This window comes from Pristiophorus japonicus, chromosome 5, assembly GCF_044704955.1.
Source record: "Pristiophorus japonicus isolate sPriJap1 chromosome 5, sPriJap1.hap1, whole genome shotgun sequence".
In the NCBI taxonomy this organism is placed as follows: Eukaryota; Metazoa; Chordata; class Chondrichthyes; family Pristiophoridae; genus Pristiophorus; species Pristiophorus japonicus.
In genome coordinates this window covers 114779499-114794178 of record NC_091981.1, presented here as the reverse complement: position 1 = coordinate 114794178, position 14680 = coordinate 114779499, and the positions used below count along the sequence as shown (strand labels likewise).

The 14680-nt window shown below is 47.2% G+C and overlaps 1 protein-coding gene across 5 annotated transcripts in view; it reads right to left on the bottom strand.

Moving 5' to 3' along the window:
• The window catches only part of nek10 (NIMA-related kinase 10), a 436136-nt gene that overhangs the window by 83253 nt on the left and 338203 nt on the right, over window positions 1-14680 (bottom strand). The gene's annotated exons all lie outside the window — the stretch shown is intronic.

Sequence of the window (14680 nt, the reverse complement as noted above, 5' to 3'; positions counted from 1 at the left end):
CTTTAGTCCCATTATCTTACTGAGTACCACCTCCTTAGTGATTGTGTTAAGTTCCTCTCTCCCTTTTGCCCCTAGACTATCCACTGTCGGAATATTGTCAGTGTCCTTTACCGTAAAGACTGATACAAAATATTTGTTTAGAGTTTCTGCCATCTCCATGTTCCCCATTACTAATTCCCTGGTCATGTGCTCTAAGGGACCAACATTTACTTTAGCCATCCTTTTCCTTTTGATATACCTATAGAAACTATTGCTATCTGTTTTTATATTTTGTGCTAGTTTACTTTCATAGTCTATCTACCGTTTCTTAATCATTTTTTTTAGTCATTCTTTGCTGGCTTTTAAAAGCTTCCCAGTCTTCTGTCCTCCCACTAGTTTTGGCCACATTGTATGCCCTTGTTTTTAATTGGATATCGTCCTTTATTTCTTTAGTTAGCCACGGATGGCTATCTTTTCTCTTACACCCTTTCCTCCTCACTGGAATATATTTTTCTTGAGAATTGTGAAATATCTCCTTAAATATACACCACTGTTCATCAACCATCCTGCACTTTAATCTATTTTCCCAGTCCACTTTACCCAACTCTTCCCTCATACCTTCATAGACTCGTTTACTTAAGCTTAGTACGCTGGTTAGAGATCCAACTTTCTCAATTTCCATCTGAATTTGAAATTCAATCATGCTATGATCACTCATTCCAAGTAGATCCTTTACTAGGAGATTGTTTATTAATCCTGTTTCATTACAAAGGATCAGACCTAAGATAGCCTGCCCGCTGGTTGGTTCCGTTACATACTGCTCAAGGAACCCATCCCTTATGCACTCTATGAACTCTTCCTCAAGGTTACCCTGACCAATTTGATTTGTCCAATCAATATGGAGGTTAAAATCACCCATGATTATTGCTGTTCCCTTTTCACAAGCCCCCACTATTTTCTGGTTTATGCTCCGACCAACAGAGTTGCTACTGTTAGGGGGCCTATAGACTACGCCCACCAGTCACTTTTTCCCCTTATTGTTCCTTATCTCCACCCAAACTGCTTCAACACCCTTATCATTTCAGCCAATATCGTTTCTTACTTTTGCAGTGATTCCATCCTTTATCAATAGAGTTACCTCACCTCCTTTTCTTTTCTGTCTGTCCTTCCGGATTGTCAAGTACCCCTGAATGTTTAATTCCCAGTCCTGGTCACCTTGCAACCACGTCTCTGTAATGGCTATCAGATCATACCCATTTGTCTCAATTTGTGCCGTCAATTCATCTATTTTGTTACAAATGCTATGTGCATTTAGACAAAGTGCCTTTAAGTTTGTTATTTTACCCTTTTTTCCTACTTGTTTCCTCTCTCCTTCAAACTCATTTTCTTTATTTTTGCTTTCTAATTCTAGCTTTACTCCCCTCCCTACTGAATCTATGTTCAGGTTCCTATCCCCCTGCCAAACTAGTTTAAATCCTCCCCAACAGCACTAGCAACCCCCCCATGAGGATATTGGTCCCGGCTCTGTTGAGGTGCAACCCGCACAGGTCCCACCTCCCCCACAAGCGGTCTGAATGCCTCAGGAAACTAAAGCCCTCCCACCTGCAGCATCTCTCCAGCCACATATTCATCTGCTCTATTCTCCTATTTCTGTACTCACTAGCTCGTGGCACTGGGAGAAATCCGGAGATTACTGCCTTTGAGGTCCTGCTTTTTAATCTCTCTCCTAGCTCCCTAAACTCTGCCTGCTGGACCTCATCCCCCACTTGTAAAACAAACTGGGTTAGGTACTGAAATCTCTCTAGGCAGTTATACAACAATTATCATCAATAATTTAGCAAAAGGCTCGTGGCTCAGAAATCAAATAGGACTGGCATTGCTCTGAGTAGTGGGATTGTGGGATCCCTTGGGACTCCCGGGGATAAGCCCTCTGGTGGTTAGACGTGGTAATTACAGGTTTACATACATAACAACACTGCCACCCCCCCCTCACCCCTGCAAAGTCAATAGTGTAATTATTTACAATGTGAGTTGATCTGGGGCCTTCCTTTCCCTGGTTGATCGTCTCGGTGCAAATGCTGGTAGTGGTGAGTCCTTTGTTGGGCCTTCGCTGGGCTGCTGTGCAGCTGGTCTTGCTGGACTGCTGGGGGTGATGGGTTCTGCTTCATGGTCAACTGTTGGGTTGGTTGCCACTTGCATGTGTGTTGGAGGGTTAAAAAAGGTAGAGTCTATTGTGTGTTGTTCTGGATAGTCTATAAATCTGAGTTTGGTTTGGTCCAAGTATTTTCTGCAGGTGAGTTCAATTGCGAGTTTGCCACAAACGCCCTACTCCCCTCTTTGGCCAAAACAGTGGCAGTAATCCACTTGGGACCTTGCCGTGCCCATAGTTCAACACAAATACAGGATCATTTACTTCAATTTCTCATGACACATTTGCGCGATCATGATATGTACTCTGTTGGAGCTGCCTGCTCTCTATCTGTTCGTGTAGATCAGAGTGGACTAACAAGAGCCTTGTCTTAAGTGTCCTTTTCATGAGCAGTTCAGCGGGAGGGACCCCGGTGAGTGACTGAGGTCTTGTGCGGTAACTAAGCAGGACTCGGGATAAGCGAGTGTGCAGTGAGCCTTCAGTTACCCTTTTCAAGCTCTGCTTGATTGTTTGAACTGCTCGTTCTGCCTGACCATTGAACTCATTGAATGGCGGTGCAGGCTAGAAGGGCTGAATGGCCTGCTCCTGCACCTATTTTCTATGTTTCTATGTTTTCTAAACGGGGCAGACGTGACATGTTTGATCCAATTGCGGGTCATGAATTCCTTGAATTCGGCACTGGTAAATCACGGTCAATTGTCACTTACAAGGACATCAGGCAGGCCGTGCGTGGCAAACATGGCCCGTAGACTTTCAATGGTGGCAGCGGATGTGCTTGCCGACATTATCACACATTCAATCTGTGGTGTATCTAGGCACTTTTAGTAATAACTCCACGAGGCAGGGTATGGTGCTTTAACTGTGCAGACCTGCAGTCTTTTATTAGCAGCTCTTGAGTGCTGACAACAAGCTGTGTGTTCCTTTTTATACCGGGTTACCTGCCGTGTGCAGGCAACCCCTGGGTCTCCAGCAACAGCACCCTCTGGTGTACCGGTAAGGTGTGTACAGTACAAGGGTACATTCAATGTTGCAAGACAGTGTTACAGACATCACACAGTGAACAGGCATGCCTACACAACACAATCCACTTGGACTACGCATCTACAACCTCTAAAAACATTTTTCCCAAGAATGAGCCTGCATAGTCAACATGAACCCAAGACCACGGTTTGAAGGGCCAAGACCATAAACTTAGTGGCACCTCCCTGGGTGCATTGCTTAACTGGGAACATGTATTACATTTGTGCACACAGGACTCTAAGTCTGCATCGATACCGGGCCACCACACGTGGGATCTGGCTATCGCTTTCATCATTATGATGTCTGGGTGGGTACTGTGGAGATCACTAGTGTCCCTGCCCTTTTTTAGCACAACTACGCGATTACCCCATAGGAGGCAGTCTGCCTGTATGGACATTTCATCTTTGCGCCGCTGATACGGCTTCCTGCATCTCTAATGGGACACTAGACCAACTCCCGTGGAGCACACAGTTTTTTACTAAGAACAGTAAGGGGTCCTGGCACGTCCAGGTTCTAATCTGTTGGGCGGTAACAGGTGATTGCTCACTCTCGAATGCTTCCATTACCATGACTAGATCTGCAGGCTGTGCCATGTCCACCCCGGTGGTAGGCAATGGTAGCCGACTGAGACCATCGGCACAATTTTCTGTGCCTGGCCTGTGGCAAATGGCGTAGTTGTATGCGGACAATGCGTGCGCCCATCTCTGGATGCGGGCCGATGCATTCGTATTTATCCCCTTATTTTCCGAAAAGAGGGATATAAGCGGCTTATCGTCGGTTTCAAGTTCAAATTTGAGCCCGAACAGATATTAATGCATTTTCTTTACCTCGTAAACACACGCTAACGCTTCTTTTTCAATTATACTGTAGGCCCTCTCGGCCTTAGCCAGACTTCTGGATGCATAAGCAACCGGTTGCAATTTCCCAAAATTCATTAGCTTGTTGCAATACACACCCAACCCCGTATGGCGACGCATCACATGCTTGTACAAAATGTTTACATGGATCATACAACACAAGCAACAGCTTCCTAGCTTTCTCAAAGGCATTTTCTTGGCTTTTACCTCATACCTATTCATCCCCTTTACGCAGTAAAGAGTGCGGGGGTTCTAACTGTTGTGTATGGAGAAAGAGTCAGACTGAACACTATGAGCTCAAATTAAAGTGTGACCGTAGTCGTTTATTGCAGGTCTCCAGAATGCCTCTCCAACCTATGAAGCCTCCTTAAATACCTGTGCTCCAAAGAGATTATGGGATCCCTTGGCACTTCAGGGGATCCGCCCTCTGGTGGCTGTACAGAGTAAATACAAGTCAACATATATAACACTAACAATGTGCTAAGACCCGGTAAGAAGTTACCAAAGTAGTTCAGGAGTCTTAGAAACGACCGCAGCTCCGTCGGGTTCTGTGGTCTTGGTGCGTTTTTGATTGCCTCTGTCTTCGAATTGGTGGGCCTGATGCCGTCCGCCGTGATTCTTCTCCCCAGGAACTCCACTTCAGATGCCAGGAAAATGCACCTCGAGCATGTTAGCCTGAGCCCCACATGATTAAGCCAACTAAGAACCTCCTCCAGGTTCTGCAGGTGCTCGATGGTGTCCCGACCTGGAAGACCACAGTGCGCGGGACCAGCTTCAGCAAGCTTCCCAGGTTCCGCTGGAATATCGCCGCGGCCGATCAAATCCCAAACGGGCATCTGTTGTAAATTAAAAGAACTTTGTGCGTGTTGATGCAGGTGAGGTCTTTCGAAGATTCCTCTAGCTCCTGCATCATGTTGGCCAAGGTCAAGTCCAGCTTAGTGAATGTTTTCTCTCCTGCCAGCGTCGCAAATAGGTCATCTGCCTTTGGTAGCGGGTATTGATCCTGCAGTGAGAAATGATTGATAGTTACTTTGTAATCACCACAGATTCTGACGGTGCCGTCTCCCTTGCGGACTAGAACAATCGGACTGACCCCCATTGAATTCGATCGCCAAAATGATGCCCTCTCATTGCAGCCTGTCCAGCTCAATCTCCACCCTCTCTCTCATCATGTAAGGTACTGCTCTCGCCTTGTGATGGATGGGTCGCGCCCCCAGAATCAAATGAATCTGCACTTTTGCTCCTTGGAACTTCCCGATGCCTGGTTCGAACAGCGCGGTGAACTTACTTAGGACCTGGGCACATGAAGTGTCGTTGACAGACGAAAGCGCTCAGACGTCGTCCCAGTTCCAGCGTATCTTTCTCAGCCAGCTCCTGCGGAACAGTGTGGGGCCATCGACCGGTACCATCAGTGTGGTATATTTTGCACCGCTCCATCGTAGGAGACCTTTACGGTAGCACTGCCAATTACGGGAATCAGTCCCTTAGTGCACGTTCTAAGTTTGGTACGAATGGGAATCAGGACTGGCCGTGAAGCCTTGTTGCACCACAACTTATTGAAAGTTCTTACTTATGGACTGGCTTGTCCAGCTCCATGGACACCGGGAGTCCATTTAATTCAACCTTCGGCATTATCGGGGGACACTTTGTGGTAAATGTGTGCACCCCATATATCTCTGCCTCCTCGGTCTGAGGCTCTGGTTCGTCGTGATCCACCGTGGATCTGTCCTCCTCTGCAACATGGTGGTTTGCAGGATTAGCAGGGTTTGCAGGTCGCCTGCACACACATTGGAGGTGTCCCATTGTTCCACAGCCCTTGCAAACGTATCCTTTGAAGCGGCATGAATGGAAACGATGATCACCCCCGCAGCGCCAATAAGGTGTTAATTGCCTTGTATTCACCACCCTTGATGGCAGACTCAGTCATCTGCAGACATGCAGCTACTTGCGTGAATGTCCTGCCATGTGCACAGTACTTGCAGCAGCACTAATGTGCTGGAAAATTTGTTTGGTATTGTCACTGGTGGAGATTAACGCCTGGGCTATCGCTATGACTTTACTCAAGGTTGGGGTCTCTACAGTCAAAAGTTTGCGAAGTATTACTTCATGGCCAATGCCAAGTACAAAGAAGTCCCTGAGCATATGTTCCAAGTGTCCTTCAAATTCGCAATGTCCTGCAAGGCGCCTTTGCTCGGCGACGTAGCTCATCACTTCCTGGCCTTCAGACCTCTTGTACGTGCAGAACCGATACCTCGCCATCAGAACGCTTTCCTTCGGGTTTAGATGCGCCCGGGCCAGTGTGAACAACTCATCGTACGACTTGTCTGTGGGTTTTGTTGGAGTGAGCAGGTTTTTCATGAGGCCATACGTTGGTGCCCCGCAAATGGTGAGGAGGATCGCCCTTCGTTTGGCAACGTTCTCTTCTCCTTCCAGCTTGTTGGCCACGAAGTATTGGTCAAGGCACTCCACAAAGGTTTCCCAATCATCTCCCTCCGAAAATTTCTCCAGGATGCCCACAGTTCTCTGCATTGTTGCGTTGGGATTCGTCATCTGTATTTCGTCACCAGTTGTTATGTATTGAATGAAGAGTCAGACTCGATACTGCAAACTCAAAATAAGTGTGACCGTAGTCCTTTATTACAGATCGCAGAGTGCCTCCCCAGCGTGTGAGGCCTATTTATATATAGGTGCTCCCAAGGGATTGTGGGATCCCTTGGGACTCCAGAGGATAAGCCCTCTGGTGGTTAGGCATGGTAATTACAGGTTTACCTACATAACAAATAAGATCATGGCTGATCTGATCATGGACTCAGCTTCACTTTCCTGCCTGCTCCCCATGACCTTGTATTTCTTTATCGCTCAAAAATCTGTCTATCTCCCCCTTAAATATATTCAATGACCCAGCCGCCACAGCTCTCTGGGGCAGAGAAATCCATCGCAAAGTTCATGTTAATCTGTACAAAAAAGAGAAAATGCTGGAAACACTCAGCAGGCCAGGCAGCTCTGTGGAGAGATAAATAGAGTTAATGGCCTAGAAATCCCAGCCTCCCTGGGTTCTTACGGAGTGTGTACAGACCCGGGAAGGCATAGCTCTGGCTTGACATATCCTCCGTATCCCCACAGCCAGGACATTCGCATGGGCAAGATTGAGGTATTTACCCATATCTTGTCCAGCGGATGCCCTGAAAACTCTTGCGACTGATAAAAGCAGGTGCATAGCCTACTTTTACAGGCGTAAAAGTTTTAAAACATACAAAAACAGAGTAAAATAAAATTTAAAAAACACATTTTAATGTTAAAAACCCTGCCCACTAATGTAAGTTTATTTTAAACCATAATTAAAAAACTTAAAAACTTATAAAAAAAATATTTCCCTGTTTTTTTTAAGGACATTTATTAACTTTAATTTAAATTAATCTTAAATATGTGGTGTATTTTTTTCTATTTTTTATTTCTGTTTGAGTGTTTGGGGGGGATGTTTCTCAATCATAATGGGAACTCCTACTTACGGAGTTCCCATTATTATGAATGAGAAAATACTGTACCTGAATTGGCTGCCCAGTGCCATGTGACTCCAACTGCAACATATGGACGTCCCGATATACATGCACTCCGATGCGCAGGGAGAGGAGACCTCAGGACCGGGATCGCTGGTGGGCACAGCAGGATAAGATAGATGCGCATCTTTTTTACCTTTTTCTGTCAAGCGCCTGTGGGAACCAGAGGACCTGGATTTCTAGGCCAATGTTTCAGGTCGATGACCTTTTGTCAGAACTGGAAAAAGTTAGAGATGTAACAGGTATTTAGCAAGTCATCATCATCATAGGCAGTCCCTCAGAATCGAGGAAGACTTGCTTCCACTCTTAACATGAGTTCTTAGGTGGCTGTACAGTCCAATACGAGAACCATAGTTTCTGTCGCAGGTGGGACAGATAGTCGATAAGGGAAGAGGTGGGTGGGACTGGTTTGCCGCAAGCTCTTTCCGCTGCCTGCGCTTGATTTCTGCATGTTCTCAGCGACGAGACTCGAGGAGCACAGCGCCCTCCTGGATGCACTTCCTCCACTTAGGGCGGTCTTTGGCCAGGGACTCCCAGGTGTCAGTGGGGATGTTGCACTTTATCAGGGAGGCTTTGAGGGTGTCCTTGTAACATTTCCGCTGCCCACCTTTGGCTCGTTTGCCGTGAAGGAGTTCAGTGTAGCTTACTTTGGGAGTCTCGTGTCTGGCATGCGAACTATGTGGCCTGCCCAGCGGAGCTGATCAAGTGTGGTCAGTGCTTCAATGCTGGGGATGTTGGCCTGGTCGAGGACGCTAATGTTGGTGCGCCTGTCCTCCAAGGGGATTTGTAGGATCTTGCGGAGACATCGCTGGAGAAATACCACCAATGATGTCTCCGCAAGATCCTACAAATTTAGCAAGTACAGAGGCAGGGAAAGGGGGAGGAGAGGAAAGAAAAAAGGGAAGGTCTGTGATAGGGTGGAAGGCTGGTGAGATCATCTTTCGATTAAATACTTTACAGCCTTCCAGATTCACATTGAGTTCAACAATTTCAGATCATAACCTCTGCCCCCATTGTTTTGAATGGCAACTGTTGGTGATTATTCTGCTATTCCCATTTACACCTTCTCTCGACCCATCTTTTTTTCATTACTTGTCTCGTTAACATCTCCTTTTGCCTTGCACCATCGACGCTTTTGTCATTTGATTTCACCTGCCTTCGACCCTATCACAGACCTTCCCTTTTGTTCTTTCCTCTCCTCCCCTCCCCTTTTCCCTGCCTCTGTCCTTGCTTAAAACCTGATGCATCTCAAACATTTTCCAGTTCTGACGAAAGGTCATCAACCTAAAATGTTAACTCTGTTTCTCTCTCTACAGATGCTGCCTGATCTGCTAAGTATTTCCAGCATTTTCTGTTTTTATTTCAGATTTCCAGCATCCGCAGTATTTTGCTTTTATGTTAATCTGTATCTCAGGCTTGTGAGATTTAGGTAAAATTTTCTAAGATTCCACACCACTCGCCGGGCCTTAAGCGCATTGGGTGGCTGACTGGAATATCACAGTGCACTGGCCACAGTTTTTTGTCTATTGAAATCAATGGATAAATTGCTCACCGCATGTGAGGTCTCAGAAAATATAGCCCTAAAAGTAAAGCTCTAGGCGATAGCCTCTTAAGCTATCGGTCATCCAGTGCCTTTGTTTCACTAACAATGCAGAGGCTCCTTCTTTCTTTAGAACTCATTATATATGGATTAGCTGCAATCATGGAATTGAAAGACACTTCATGTATGAGGGTGTCTGACTTATGGAGTACTGAAGTGCATGATCAGCCATGATCATATTGAATGGTGGTGCAGGCCCGAAGGGCCGAATGGCCTACTCCTGCATCTATTTTCCATGTTTCTAAGAACATAAGAACATAAGAAATAGGAGCAGGAGAAGGCCTTACGATCCCTCGAGCCTGCGCCGCCATTTAATGCGATCATGGCTGATCCGATCATGGACTCAGGTCCACGACCCTGCCCGCTCTCCATAACCCCTTATTCCCTTATTGTTTAAGAAACTGTCTATTTCTGGCTTAAATTTATTCAATGTCCCAGCTTACACTGCTCTCCAAGGCAGCAAATTCCACAGATCCACAACTGAGAGAGAAATTTCTCCTCATCTCAGTTTTAAATGGGCAGCCCCTTATTCTAAGATTGTGCCCTCTAGTTCTAGTCTCCCCTATCTGTGGAAACATCCTCTCTGCGTCCATCTTGTCAAGCCTCCTCATAATCTTATACGTTTCGATAAGATCACCTCTTATTCTTCTGAATTCCAATAAGTACAGACCCAACCTACTCAACCTTTCCTCATAAGTCAACCCCCTCATCCCTGGAATCAACCTTGTGAACCTTCTCTGAACTGCCTCCAAAGCAAGTATATCCTTTCGGAAATATGGAAACCAAAACTGTACGCAGTATTCCAGGTCTGGCCTCACCAATACCCTGTATAACTGTAGCCAGACTTCTCTGCTTTTATACTCCATCCCCTTTGCAATAAAGACCACGGTTCCATTGGCCTTTCTGATCACTTGCTGTACTTGCATACTGACCTTTTGTGTTTCATGCACAAGTACCTCCAGGTCCCACTGTACTGCAGCACTTTGCAATCTTTCTCCATTTAAATAATAACTTGCTCTTTGATTTTTTTCTGCCAAAGTGCATAACCTCACACTTTCCACTTCACCCTGTAATGAAAGCTGCACCAAGTGGCTTATATCTAGGGGCCGAAATTGCCCTCCGTCCCGTTTGGGGCGGATAATTAGATTTATTTGGTGAATTATCGCCCCAATCGATGGGGCAGGGAATAGAGGGAAATTGTCCTCTTTTCTTCTGAAACATAATTGGGGCGGTGTTTGGGTAGTAGAGAGGCAGAAGCGTGTCAGGAGCGGGGTAGAAGGCAGGCGGTGGCATCAGCGCTGCGCTGAGCACATCAGCGCTTAGCAACATCTCCCTCCTTCATTTAAAGGGGAGGGATGCTGCAAGACCAACTTGACGCCAAATGGGCCACCAGGGAAGGCTTCAGCCGAGCCAATGGGCTAGCACCCAAGAGGGGGTGCCGGGCTGCCTGTTGCGGCCCGGCCAAACCCATTGCCGCCATTGTTGAGCCGATTGCAGAGTCAGCCAACAATTAAAATAAAATGGTGGCCGCGACGGTGTGCCCTCCCCTTTAAGGGCGGATGCATCGCCCTGCCACCACTGGCAGCTTTCCGCCGCGCAAAGCTGTCGGGGGCACCGACAAGCGGTCGGTCGATTATTTGATGGCAATGTCACTTGGGGGCAGGGACTAGGCGGTGCGTGCTCTAATGACATCTATACCGCCGTTTGCACAGGAGCGGGCCGGAAACATTCACTGCTTTAAAAAAGCAGGAGGCCAATGTCCCGATCATTAGAGAGTCCATTCCGGCCTGGCGGAAACTCATTTCTGTCCCGTTTGAGGCGGTAACTGCTCTTTAAAAAAAGGGGCAGTTTCGGCCCCCGAGTATTCCTAAGCTATTAATGATAGGAATTACACCAGTCAATGTATTCCTGTCATTTAGCTATTATTTACATACACTTGACCAAATATTGGTAGCCATATTTAATGTCCTCATTATGGCACAAAATCCTGAAAATGGTGGTAGAATGTACATGTAAACCTGTAAATACCTTGTTTAACCACCAGAGGGCTCATCCCCTGGAGTCCCAAGGGATTCCACAATCCCGTGGGAGCACCTGTACATAACGAGGCCTCACAGGCTGGAGAGGCACTCTGGAGACCTGTAATAAAGGACGATGGTCACACGTTACTTTAAGCTTACAATATCTGGTCCGATTCTTTATTCAAGACATAATAACTGGTGACGAGATACAGATGACGAACCCCACCGCAACAATGCAGAGAACCATGGGCATCCTGGAGAAATTTTCGGAGGGAGATGATTGGGAAACCTTTGTGGAGCGACTCGACCAATACTTCGTGGCCAACGAGCTGGAAGGAGAAGCGAGCGCTGCCAAACAAAGGGTGATCCACCTCACCGTTTGCGAGGCACCAACGTATGGCCTCATGAAATATCTGCTCGCTCCAGCGAAACCCACAAAGAAGTCGTACGATGATTTATGCACACTGGTCCGGGAGCATCTAAACCCGAAGGAAAGTGTTCTGATGGCTAGGTACCGGTTCTACATGTACAAGAGGTCTGAAGGTCAGGAAGTGGCGAGCTACGTCGCCGAGCTAAGGCGCCTTGCAGGACATTGCGAAGAACACTTGGGGCACATGCTCAGGGATTTCTTTGTACTTGACATTGGCCAGGAAGTAATACTTCGCAAACTTTTGACTGTAGAGACCCCAACCTTGAGTAAAGCCATAGCGATAGCCCAGACGTTCATCTCCACCAGTGACAATACGAAACAAATCTCTCAGCACACGAGTGCTGCTGCAAGTACTGTGAACAAAGTAATGTAGTGTTCGAATCGTAACGTACAGGGCAGGACTCTGCACGTCTGCAGATGTCTCAGAGTCCACCATCAAGGGTGGTGAATGCAAGGCCATTAACACCTTGTTGGCGCTGCGGAGGTGATCATCATTTCCATTCATGCCGCTTCAAAGGATACGTTTGCAAGGACTGTGGAACAGTGGGACACTTTCAATGTATATGCAGGTGAGCTGCAAACCACTATGTTGCAGAGGAGGACAGATGCATGGTAGATCACGATGAACCAGAGCCTCAGACTGAGGAGGCAGGGGTATATGGGATGCACATATTTACCACAAAGTGTCCCCCGATAATGCTGAAGGGTGAATTAAGTGGACTCCCGGTGTCAATGGAGCTGGACACGGGCGCAAGCCAGTCCATAATGAGCAAAAAGACTTCGATAAATTGTGGTGCAGCAAGGCCTCAAGGCTAGTCGTGACTCCCATTCATGCTAAACTGAGAACATAAACAAAGGAACTGATTCCCGTAATCGGCCGTGCTACCCTAAAGGTATCCTACGATGGAGTGGTACCGGGCGATGGCCCCACGCTGTTCGGCAGGAGCTGGCTGGGAAAGATACGCTGGAACTGGAACGACATCTGAGCAGTTTCGTCCGTCGGTGACATTTCATGTGCCCAGGTCCCAAACAAGTACCCCTCACTGTTCGAACCGGGCATCGGGAAGTTCCAAGGAGCAAAAGTGCAGATCCACTTGAATCCGGGGGCGCAACCCATCCATCACAAGGCAAAATTGGTACCGTACATGATGAGAGAGAGGATGGAGATGGAGCTGAACCGGCAGCAACGAGAGGGCATCATTTCGCCGATCGAATTCAACGAGTGGGCCAGTCCGATTGTTCCAGTCCTCAAGGAAGACGGCACTTCAGAATCTGTGGTGATTACGAAGTAACTGTCAATCGTTTCTCCCTGCAGGATTAATATCCGCTACCAAAGGCAGACGACCTATTTGCAACGCTGGCGGGAGGAAAAATGTTCACTAAGCTGGACTTGACCTTGATCTACATGACGCAGGAGTTGGAGGAATCATCGAAGGGCCTCACCTGCATCAACACGCACAAAGGTCTCTTCATTTACAACAGATGCCCATTTGGGATTCGATCAGCCGCGGCGATATTCCAGAGGAACATGGAAAGCTTGCTGAAGTCGGTCCCGCGAACCATGGTCTTCCAGGACGACATCTTGGTTACAGGTCGGGACACCGTCGAGCATATGCAGAACCTGGAGGAGGTTCTTAGTCGGCTTAATCGTGTGGTGCTCAGGTTAAAACGCTCAAAGTGCATTTTCTTGGCGCCTGAAGTGGAGTTCCTGGGGAGAAGAATCGCGGCGGACGGCATCAGGCCCACCGATTCGAAGACAGAGGCATTCAAGAACGCACCAAGTCCACAGGACGTGACGGAGCTGCGATTGTTTCTAGGACTCCTGAACTACTTTGGTAACTTCTTATCGGGTCTTAACACACTGTTAGAACCATTGCACTCTTTACTGCGTAAAGGAGATGAATGGGCATGGGGTAAAAGCCAAGAAAATGCCTTTGAAAAAGCTAGGAAACTGTTATGCTCAAACAAATTGCTTATGCTGTATGATCCATGTAAGCGTTTGGTACTAGCATGTGATGCATCTCATACGGTGTCTGGTGTGTATTGCAACAAGCTATTGAATCTGGGAAATGCAACAGGTTGCTTATGCATCCAAAAGTCTGTCTAAGGCTGAGAGGGCCTACAGCATGATTGAAAAAGAAGTGTTAGAATGTGTTTATGGGGTAACAAAAATGCATCAATATCTGTTTGGGCTCGTATTTGAATTGGAAACCGACTATAAGCCACTTATATCCCTCTTCATGTTTTCTGAAAGTAAAGGGATAAATATGAATGCATCGGCCTGCATCCAGAGATGGACGCTCATGTTGTCCGCATACAACTACGCCATCCGCCACGGGCAAGGCACAGAAAACTGTGCCGATGCTCTCAGTAGGCTGCCATTGCCCACAGGGGTGGAGATGGCACAGCCCGCAGATTTAGTTATGATAATGGAAGCATTCGAGAGTGAGCAATCACCTGTTATCGCTCTCGACAGATTAGAACCTGGATGAGCCAGGACCCCTTACTGTTCTTAGTAAAAAACTGTGTGTTCCACGGGAGTTGGTCCAGTGTCCCGTTAGAGATGCAGGAAGAAATAAAGCCATACCAGTGGCGCAGAGATGAAATGTCCATACAGGCAGACTGCCTCCTATGGGGTAATCGGGTACTGGTGCCAAAAAAGGGCAGGGTCACTTTCATTAGTGACCTGCACAGTACCTACCCAGGCATTGTAATGATGAAAGCGATAGCCAGATCCCACATGTGGTGGCCTGGTAACGATGCAGACTTAGAGTCCTGCATGCACAAATGCAACACATGTTCACAGTTAAGCAATGCACCCAGGAAGGCACCACTAAGTTTATGGTCTTGGCCGTCCATACCGTGGTCCAAGGTCCATGTTGACTCTGCAGGCCCGTTCTTGGGAAAAATGTTCCTTGTTGTTGTAGATGCGTACTCCAAATGGATTAAATGTGAGATAATGTCGGCAAGCACGTCCGCTGCCACCATTGAAAGCCTGCGGGCCGTTTGCCACGCAAGGTCTGCCTGATGTCCTTGTGAGTGACAATGGGCCGTGCTTCACCAGTGC